The sequence below is a fragment of the Haliaeetus leucocephalus genome, unplaced genomic scaffold (assembly GCF_000737465.1).
Source record: "Haliaeetus leucocephalus isolate CR32 unplaced genomic scaffold, Haliaeetus_leucocephalus-4.0 Scaffold289, whole genome shotgun sequence".
Taxonomy (NCBI): Eukaryota; Metazoa; Chordata; class Aves; order Accipitriformes; family Accipitridae; genus Haliaeetus; species Haliaeetus leucocephalus.
Window position 1 is genome coordinate 29,973 of NW_010972725.1, and position 10,472 is coordinate 40,444.

Below are 10,472 nucleotides of genomic sequence, written 5' to 3' on the forward strand. Positions count from 1 at the left end.
TTTGTGAAGAGACACTGAGTGCATGATCAGAGTATAAATGTTGTCATCTCTTGATTTTATGTCTTCAGGTTCATTAAGAAATTTCCCAAATTATCAGTGAGAAATGTCAGAGATGACAACAGCATAACTTTAGAGTTGTTTGTCCCAGTTAATGACACTGTTGCTCCAGTGTCCTCCCAAGTTCAGCACCTTCGTATGACTTCACCATTTGTCTTTATTATAAGTAAGTACTTCAACATGACTCACAGTGAAAAAATGGGGGCTATCACAAGTGCTTCTGAATCAGAACCCTGAGAGAGAAATAGGGAAAGTCTTGTGGTTATTGAGTATATCTACACTTTGAGGACCACTGGACTGTAAAGTCAACTCTTGTAAGTTGCACATTTCCCAGCCACATATTCAGAGGACTTTTCCTGCTTCATGTGTTATAACCTTCATCAGAATATTGTAGGTGCTCATGTGATCCTTCCTAACTTTGACTATGAAACAAAACAAAGGCAAAGTTAGGAACTAGTTTAATGGCAGGCCTCAATTACTGGGTAATAAAAAAAGCTATTGTCCCTTCTGCCAGTTCCTTTCTTTTATTTCCTAGAGATGGTGTCTTCAAACTACGAGCACGCTCTTTGAGATCTAAGGAAAATTTCAGTGGTAATACCAACTATTGCATGATTTCTGGTTTGTCATTTCAAAGCATTGACCATTACACTTTCAAAACACTGCTCATGTGAAGAATACAAAAGTGTATTTTGTCCAAGTGAGATATCAAAAAACTTAGGCTAGATAGGATGCTTTCTTTCTCTTAAGCCTCACTTCTGCATTTAAAAAAATATTTTAAATATCTCTATATCCTTTTTAATACAGCCAGAACATCTATTATTCTATGGAAACAGTGAATTGAATGGCAAGCCATAATGACATTAATATACAGCAACGGGGACCATAAGTCAGCAGTGTGCCTTCATGGCAAAGCCAGCCAGCAGCATCCTGTGCTACATTAGGAAAAAGGGTCATCAAACCATGGAGGAAGGTGGTCCTTCCCCTCCACTAGCACTGGTAACACACACCTGGAGTGCTGTGACTAGTTCTGAGCTCCCCAGTACAAGAGAGAGATTGACTCGCTAGCGTGAGTCCCACAAAGCGCCATGAAGGCTTTAAAGGGATTGGAGCATCTTTCATATGAGGCTGAGGGAGCTGGGACTGTTCAGCCTCAAGAAGAAAAGGCTCAGGGAGATCTTGTCAATGTGTTTAAATACCTGATGAGAGGGAATGAAGATGAGGGAGACAGGCTTTTCTCAGTTGTGCCCAGTGACAGTAAAAGAGGCAGTGAGCACAAAGTAAAAAAAAAATTAAAAAAAAAGAAATTCCATCCGAACACAAGAAGACACTTGTTTTACTGTGAAAGTGGTCAAACACTGAAAGAGGTTGCCCAGAGAGGTTGTGGAGTTTCTATCTTTGGAGATATTCAAAAGCCAGCTGGACACGGTCCTGGGCAACCTGCTCTAGCCCTGCTTGAGCAGGGAGATTGCACCAGATGATCTTGAGATTTCCCTTCCAACCAGAATGTTTCTGTGATTTCAGAAAATGTTTTACATTAATTTATGCCTTACCTTCAACTTGCATTAAAAGTTCTGACAAGTTGTCTCAAGCAGTTTATTTTTTAAATATATGTCATTAGCAATGTAAGCCATCTGAGCAATGCAAAAAATGTGAGGATGTCTCAAAATCTTTGATTTTTAAAATGAGACAGTTTAAAATTAACTACTACTTTCCAATACAAGTCACATTCATATCCCAGAAGAGATGGATAACCTTGCTCTGCCAATGGAAGAGAAAAACATTGTTCAGCACCTTTCCAAAGAGGCTATGGCTTTTGCATGACTAAGCTGACTGGAGAATCCTGGACATTTATGCAACTATTTCACACAGAAGATGCCAGCATAGCTGACTCTAAATGCATTAGAAGAGAAAAGGTGGAGCAGCAAACACAGCATGAATATTAATTTAAAATCCTAATCATAAGCAGGAGGAATCAAACTCAGTAATATCATCTTGGCAGACTCCCATGAGTTCCACTTTTTCTAGATCTTCCTGTGTCTTGAATGCATCAATAATTAAAAACAAAAAAAATCTGGCATCAGCATAGTGATTGAAAAGCTTCTCCTAACACCAGACATTTAGCATATAGCAGGAGATCAGTGTAGCATTATTTTCAAGGGAAACAATCTCTAACAGCCTAAGAGTTACAAATCTGAAGAATATCCAGAACAATCTGTATTTTCATATGCAGCATCCACCTAAAATCTACAAGCTTTACTTATGCTGTAGTTATTTTCTCAGGCCGAAATAAATGAACAAATTCTGTGCGTAGCACCATGGTAAAGAAGCACGTTATCTCATCCAGCCTGGCTGAGAAAGGAGGGACCCTCCTTGTGGGGTTGGCAGTGATGTGGTCTATCAGTCCTTCCCTTAGCATAGTTCCTCGTGTGTGATGGCTGAAACAAGTCTTGCGTATGCTTGAGCTAAGCCTTTAATGCTTAGAAACTCCTATCTAGTCCCCTACTCTTTGGTCCTCCAGCAAGCCCAAATGTGTACTTACAGAGTCTATTTTCTCATGGCCGGCAACCTCAGCCAACAGGGAAGTCATCACGGGGCCCTACAATGTTTTCATCATCGAAATCTCTGCTGCTTCAGCGCTGTGCTCACTGGGGCCACCACAAGTGATATGGTTGAACATTTGAGTCAAGGGAAAAGCTAGCATTTCTGGAGCTGGCTGATGAAAGATGAAGATGAGAACATCAGCTTGTGAGCACAGGGTCTGTAAAAAGCCGAAGCTTTATGTGGTCTTGTAAACTGTTTGCAGAAATGAGGGCCTTGAATGCCTGAAGATACAAGTTGCCAGCATCGTGTTTCTAGAACTACTTGGGAAATTCTAGCAAGTACTTTTTTTGATCTCAGAAATGCAAAGGTAACCCATAAAAGCTTTCTATTAGGGATTACAGGTGGCTCCTGTATGGCTACTCCACTTTGAAGTATCTTTTGCAGTTGCTATTCAACCTGTTTCATCACATTTTTAAATAACAGTTTTATTTTTTTCTGTGACAGGACCATTTTTTATTTAGAAACTCATGTATACTGTAAAGATATTTTAACAACTTTTTACATCAGATAAACTAAAATAACATGTTTTGAAAATGTTAAAATATTCCCCAGTGAAAAAAAACTTGTTAAATCCTCCATGTTTACATAATTTCCTCCAGATTAGTATGTTCTGTCTTTATTTTGAGAAAGAACATTTTTGAAACTTAAAAAATTTCTGCAGAATGGTTCTTGCCTTCCCCACCCTTCTGGAAACCTTTCAAAAATCTAAAGCATAATATGACATTTTGAGCAAGTGAATGGAAGACAACCCCTCTGATACAACCGCTCTGATTGACTCCCTGTTTTCTTCATTCCTTTTTTTTTTTTCTGAAACAGGAAGAAAAACTAGAATTTCCGGTACTTTGGCTTAGGAAGGAATAGTCATCGTCACATGGGCAAATAGGCACATTTTCTTTGGCTTGCTGTTGGGGGTGGGAAGGGAGAATTAAGTACTGACTTGCTACCCCCAGTTTTTGAATCATAGAATCATCATAGAATCATAGAATACCAGCTTGGAAAGGACCTCAAGGATCATCTGGTCCAACCTTTCTTGGAAAAAGCATGGTCTAGACAAGATAGCCCAGCACCCTCTCCAGCCAAATCTTAAGTGTCCAATGTTGGGGAATCCACCACTTCCCTAGGGAGATTATTCCAATGGTTGATCGCAATGTGAAAAATTTTCCTCTTGTGTCCAATCAGAATCTCCCCAGGAGTAACTTGTACGCATTACCCCTCATCTTTTGCATGTGACTCCTTCTAAAAAGTGAGTCTCCATCTTCTTTGTAGCCATCCTTTAAAAACTGGAACATGGTGATAAGGTCTCCCCTAAGCCTTCTTTTCTCAAGGCTGAACAACCCCAGTTCTCTCAGCCTTTCCTCACATGGTAGACTTCCCATTCCTTTGATCTCCTTTGTGGCCCTTCTCTGGACCCTCTCCAGCCTGTCCACATCTTTTTTGTACAGCAGGGACCAAAACTGAACACAGTATTCCAGGTATCGCCTGACAAGCGCTGAGTACAGTGGGATAATGACTTCCTTATCTCTGCTGCTGATGCCCTTGTTGATGCAACCCACCTGTCTCAATCCAATGTCGAGGAAGGTTTTGATATGATACCAAGAGCAAGATTAAGTCACAAATGAGGTCAAATGCCGTATACCCAAAAGAGTTTTTATTATGAAAAGTATCAAAAGTAGAAAATAGTAGCGATAGGATAGAATGGAAGAAAAGGCAGAAATCAAGCAAGCAGTCAGGATAGACTTGCAAGGATACTCACCACCATGGATCCAGCGGCGTCCCATTGGTCCTCAGTCTTCAATTCTTCAGTGGTGGGTGCACACCATGGCTTGTCTCCACGTTTTTTTATAGGCCATATTTCAATGAGGTATGCACATATGTATTGTTCATGCACTGTTCACACGCTGCAGGTTTCGTCTATCACACGACCTTTGCATGACCAAATCTTATCTCAAAGACTACAGTTTCCATGAGAATGGTAGCCTCCACATCCTTACATGCTTGTCGGCTTCAGCCTGTTTCCTCTCCTGAATGCCTCAGTGGCCTAGTAATTGTCCTTATGGACAGAGGAATGTCCTGCTTAGACAGGCCATCTCAGAGACAAAGGGCTCGAGATAAGCAATCCACAATTCTTGAGATGAATGGCTTGAGAAGTCCCTCACACCTAACAATCCTTGAGACAAACAGCTCAAGATTACAATTCAGTCTCTCACACCAGCATCCTGTTGGCTTTCTTTGCCACAGCAGCACACTGCTCACTCGTATTGAGTTTGTTGTCCACCAGGACGCCCAGGTCCCTTTTCACAGTGCTGGTGGATAGATCCCAGCCTGTGCTTTACTCCTGGATTATATTTTCCCTGGTGCAAGACCTTACATTTTTCTTTGTTGGACTTCATAAGGTTCTCGTTAGCCCAGTCTTCCAGCCTATCCAGGTCTTCCTGCAGAGTGGCTCCCTTCCGAAGTGTCCACTTCCCCACTCAGTTTGGTATCATCAGCAAATTTCACCAGGGTATACTTGATCCCATCATCCAGATCACTTATGAAGATATTAAACAGCATTGGCCCCAATATCAATCCCTGGGGGACCCCACTTCTGACAGGTTGCCAGTTTGAAAAGGAACTATTAACTACCACCCTCTGGGTGTGGCCTGTCAGCCAGTTCCCCACCCACCACAGGGACCACTTGTCTAGACCATAATGCATCAGGTTCTCTAAGAGGAGGCTGTGGGAAACTGTATCAAAAGCCTTGGAGAAATCCAGGTAGAAAATATCCACCAGTCACCACACATCAACCAAGCAGGTTACTTTATTGTGGAAGGCAATCAGGTTTTTTGCCCTTGGTGATTTGCCTTTGTTAAATCCATGCTGGCTTTTCCCAATCACGTGCTTCTTTTGACTTGTGATAGCCCCCAGGAGAATTCATTCCATAACTTTCCCAGGGACTGAAGTGACACAGATGGGCCTATCATTTCCTGGATCTTCCTTTAAGACCTTCTTGTAGATGAGGGTGATATTAGCCTTCTTCCAGTCTTCTGGGATGTTCCCCAATCCCCATGATTTCTCAAAGATTATGGAGTGCAGCCTCACAACGACGTCAGCCAACTCTCTTAACACCCTCGGGTGGATATTGTCAGGGCCCATTGATTTGTAAGGGTCACGCTCCTGTAATAGGTCACATACCAACTCTTGCTTCACTGACAGTGGGTCCGTGTTTGCATCAACCTGGATTTCTGTTCCCAAGGCCTGGGGCCCAACAGTGCTGGTAAAGACAGAAGTGAAGAAAGTGTTGAGAACCTCTGGCTCTTCAGCATTGTTGGTGATTAATTCACTTCTGTTTAACAGTGGGACAATATTTTCCTTCTATTTCTGCTTATTGTTTACATACCTGAAGAACCCTTTCTTGTAGTTTTTTACCTCTCCAGCCAATTTCAATTTGAGCTGAGCTTTTGCCTTTCTAACTGCAATTCTGCATGCCCTAGCAATGCCCTTGTGGTTCTCAACAGGTATTCGCCCACTTTTCCATCTCTGGTATGCTTCTCTTTTGGTTTTGAGCAGACTGAGAAGTTCGCAGTTAAGCCAAGGGGGTCTTTTGCTCCACCTACTTCCCTGTCCTGGTTTCAGCTGGGATAAAGTTAATTGTCTTCCTAGTAGCTGGTATAGTGCTATGGTTTGGGTTCAGTATGAGAAGAATGTTGATAACTGATGTTTTCAGTTGTTGCTAAGTAATGTTTAGTCTAAAGTCAAGGACTTTTCAGCTTCTGATGCCCAGCCAGCAAGAAGGCTGGAGAGGCCCAAGAGATTGGGAGGGGACACAGCCAGGACAGCTGACCCAAAGTGGCCAACGGGGTATTCCATGCCATGTGACTTCACACCTAGTATATAAACTGGGGGAGTGGGGGCGGGGGGATCGCTGCTTGGGACTAACTGGGTGTCTATTGGCAGGTGGTGAGCAATTGCATTGTGCATCGCTTGTATATTCTAATCCTTTTATTATTACTGTTGTAATTTTGTTAGTGTTATTATCATTATTAGTTTCTCCTTTTCTGTTCTATTAAACCATTCTTATCTCAACCCACAAGTTTTACTTTTTTTTCCAATTCTCTCCCCCATCCCACGGAGTGGGGGGCAGAATAAGTGAGCAGCTGCATGGTCCTTAGTTGCTGGCTGGCGTAAACCACGACATTCCCTTACCTTTAAAGGGGTTGAACAGTTTTGTGCTTCCAGGAGAGCATTCTTCAAAAACTCCCGGCACTCACTAGCTCCTTTATCCTCCGTGGAAGCTTCTCATGGAATCCCTTCCAACTGATCTCTGAGCAAGCTGAATTTCGCTCTTCTAAAGTCTGAAACCTTTGTCCTAGAACTAACCTTCAGCGTGCCCAGCAGGATCCCAAACTCCACAGTATTGTGATCACTGCAGCCAATGCTATCACTAACCAAGATATACAAAGCAGGTTTTCTTGGTTTGTCAGTAGTAAGTCCAGCAGTGCCTCATTCCTGGTTGGAGATCTAACATCTGTATGAAGAAGCAGTCCTCTATGCATTTCAGGAACTTGATGGATCATATGTGAGCTGCTGTATTTTTCTTCCAACAAGTATCTGGGTAGTTCAAGTCACCCATAAGAACCAGGTTCTGTTGACCCAAAGCTTGCTTAAGTGACCCAAATATTGCTTCATTGGCCTTATTGTCTTGGTTTGGAGGTTGGTAGCAGATGCCTACTGTAAGATCCTCCTTGGAGATGTCCCTTCTGTTCTTGACTCAGAGGCATTTGAAAGGGCTTCCACAATCGCCTTAGTTGTATTCTATACATTCAATGTTCTCCTTAACATAGAGTGTGATTCCTCCTCCTCTTCTTCCCTGCCTGTCTTTGTGAAACAGCCTACAGCCATCCATCGCAATCCTCCAGTCATGTGAGTTGTCCCACCATGTTTCAGTTATTCGTATGATATCAGAACTTTCTGACTGGGCACAGAGCTTCAGTTCCTCCTGTTTGTTCCCCAGGCTGCATGCATTGGTATACATATACTTGAGGTGGTTGGTCTTCTTGTTCTCATCTTGGGAGGCAGCTAAGAAACATTTGTCACTGCTTTGGTTGGCCTGGCTTATTCCCCAGTTAGTTGCAATGGCATGAGCATTGCCACTTTGGACCCTGCTCCCCCAAGTCCTTCAGTTTAAAGCCCGCCTCACCAAGTTGGCCAGCCTGCTGCCAAAGATTCCCTTGCCTCTTCTACACAGGTGGATCCCATCCCTCCCTTACAGGCTATAGTCATCAAAGAATGTCCTGTCATCATAAAAGCCAAAACCCTCACAACAGCACCAGACATGAAGCCAGAAGTTGATTTGCATTATTCGTCTATTTTTGGCTGCACACTTTCCTCTAACTGGTAAAACAGAAGAAAAGATAACTTGGGCACCAATACTTTTCACTTGCACCCCCAGGACTTTGTAGTCTTCCTTGATTCTGCCCAGGTTCCAGCTTGCAGTATCATTTGTGCCCACATGGAAGAGTAGCAACGGAGAGTAGTCTGTGCTCTTGACAAGTTGTGGCACTCTCTCAGCAACATCTCAGACCTTAGCTCACAGAGGGCAGCATAACTCTCGTGACTCCCTGTCAGGCTGGCAGATGGGCATCTCAAGTCCCTTAACAGAGAGTCACCTGCTACGAGCACTCATAATTTCTTTTTGTGGTATCCACTTGTGCTGCTGGTATGATTTCTCCTTGCAGACCTTGCTCATGGGTGTCTACAGCTGTTAAAGCTTCATATCTGGTTTTGGTTGTAATGCTGGAAGGTGGAAACTGAAGCAGAGTCCTCCTTTTGTGGGTTACCAGGGTCTAAGGTGACTCATTCTCTGTGGTGTCTGCCACAGGAACATGGTTCTGAAACCACTTACCTATCTCCATCTTGGCCCCTCTCATACTGCAGCCTTTTAAATGTTTCCTGCAACTCGGCTACCTGACAAAACAGATCATCAAACTGTGCACATCTTTTGCAGCAACTCACCTGTTCTCCAGGAGAAGGGTCTGGGCACTCATTGCAACCCATCACCTGTGCTATGTCTCCTTCCTTACCAGTTCCATCTGGGTGGAAGCGTCAGACATCTCTGGGGCTTTCTCTGTAGAAACACTGGGTTCAACTCTGAGGTGAGTGCCCACCATCCTGGCAGAGACCTAGAGCACTTACCCACGCTGTGGGCCTACAAGCAGGGTGCTCAGCCCTTACGCTCCCTGATGCACCCTCCCCATCCCTGCTTGTGGGCCCTGGTCACAGTGCTCCTGGTCTCTAGCGCCCCCTAGGGCCGTTTAAATCTCTTGGCAACGCCCAAGTCAGGTCAGCCTCTCTCGCGAGAGCTGCTGGCTGATGGTGGGGTTCCCTGCACTTCCTCAGGTTTCCCTGGCTCCGGGATCCTCGCCTGCACAGCTCCATCCAGCACCCAGCCACAGAACTTACCGTTGTCGCAGCTGTGTGCCTCCCCGACTGAGTCCAAGTTCTGGGAATTCTAATATTATCTGTTTTGTAATATTAGCTAATACATTAACTTTATGTCATTAAAGAAAATCAAGCTTTGTGGTGGTAGATATATTTTTCTAAAAAATTCCAAATGTCTTAGCTGTCTGGAAGGCCAATTTAACAAGTTTAGATAATTTAGAACATTTCTTTTCAATACCCTCTTCTGTAAAACCAGAGAAATCTAAGTGGGGAGAGACACTGCAAAGCTATTGATTTCCATTCCATTTGTATGATTGCTTGGGGTGTGGTGTTTTTTTTTCTTATAGCCTCCCAATGAATAATCTGCACAGAGTGCCTGACTCAGGTTTTGTTTTATCAGTGCTTTAACAAATGTGCAAACACATTTAATTTGGTAAGTTAAGTCACTGGAACATGGTAAAGTAGAATCTTTTTATGAAGTTATTATTATAATTAGATCTTCTTGTTTTGCAGTTTGCAGAAATGAAAAGTAATTCAACTACATCCTTGTGATTACAAAAATTTATAGCTATCCTAAATAAAAGGTTACCTGTGTAGAATAACTGAGAATAATGAAGGTAGGAAGTTACTGGAATGTTGTGCTTTGCTTTACACTGCTGGGACTTTTCAGAACCGGATTCCACAGTCAAAGCAAGTGCTTGTTCTGATTTAATGAACTTCAACCAAACTTCTGTGCACACACAGAGAATTCCCTCTGTAAAGCAGAAGCTCAGAGCAGCATGAGGTTGGCAGAAAAGAGATTGCACCTGCTCTGTTCTCACCCACTCTGCAAGAGTCACTGGTTATGAAGGTGCTGGTAAAAGACACCAACATTTGTTTCATTGGGGAATGAGACCCTTGCAGCCCTATCTTCAACATACTTAAAAACTACCACACTTTTGATTTTTACTTGCCCAGATCAGAGCAGAATCAGGGACTACTGTTAGGTCTCTATTAGGCCTTTTGTCTGCTGAGTCCAAGTATATCTTCATTCTTGTCTTCCTTTTTTATGATTGTATGACAGGTTATGATAGTGAGTTCCCAAAATGATAACAGGTGTGTGGTGTGAAGGGGAAATTTGAGAAAGAGGGTGTCAGCGAACAACCAAAATACAGCAGATTTGCACCTCTGTTCCTTAGACCTTCATACAAGTATGTCCTAATACTGGAAAAACAACTTGTCTGCGGAAGTAGTCAGAAGGTGTGTTGTGATTTAACCCCAGTCAGCAACTAAGCACCACACAGCCACTCATTCACTCCCACCCCACCCAGTGAGATGGTGGAGAAAATCAGGAAAAGAAGTAAAACTCGTGGATTGAGATAAGAACAGTTTAATAGCACAGAAAAGAAGAAACT

General features: G+C 43.0%; 1 pseudogene; it reads right to left on the minus strand.

Annotated features, from left to right (window-relative positions):
- Nucleotides 1-4,104: 4,104 nt before the first annotated feature.
- Nucleotides 4,105-8,807, minus strand: LOC104833459 (annotated as a pseudogene).
- Between the last annotated feature and the right edge of the window lie 1,665 nt (nt 8,808-10,472).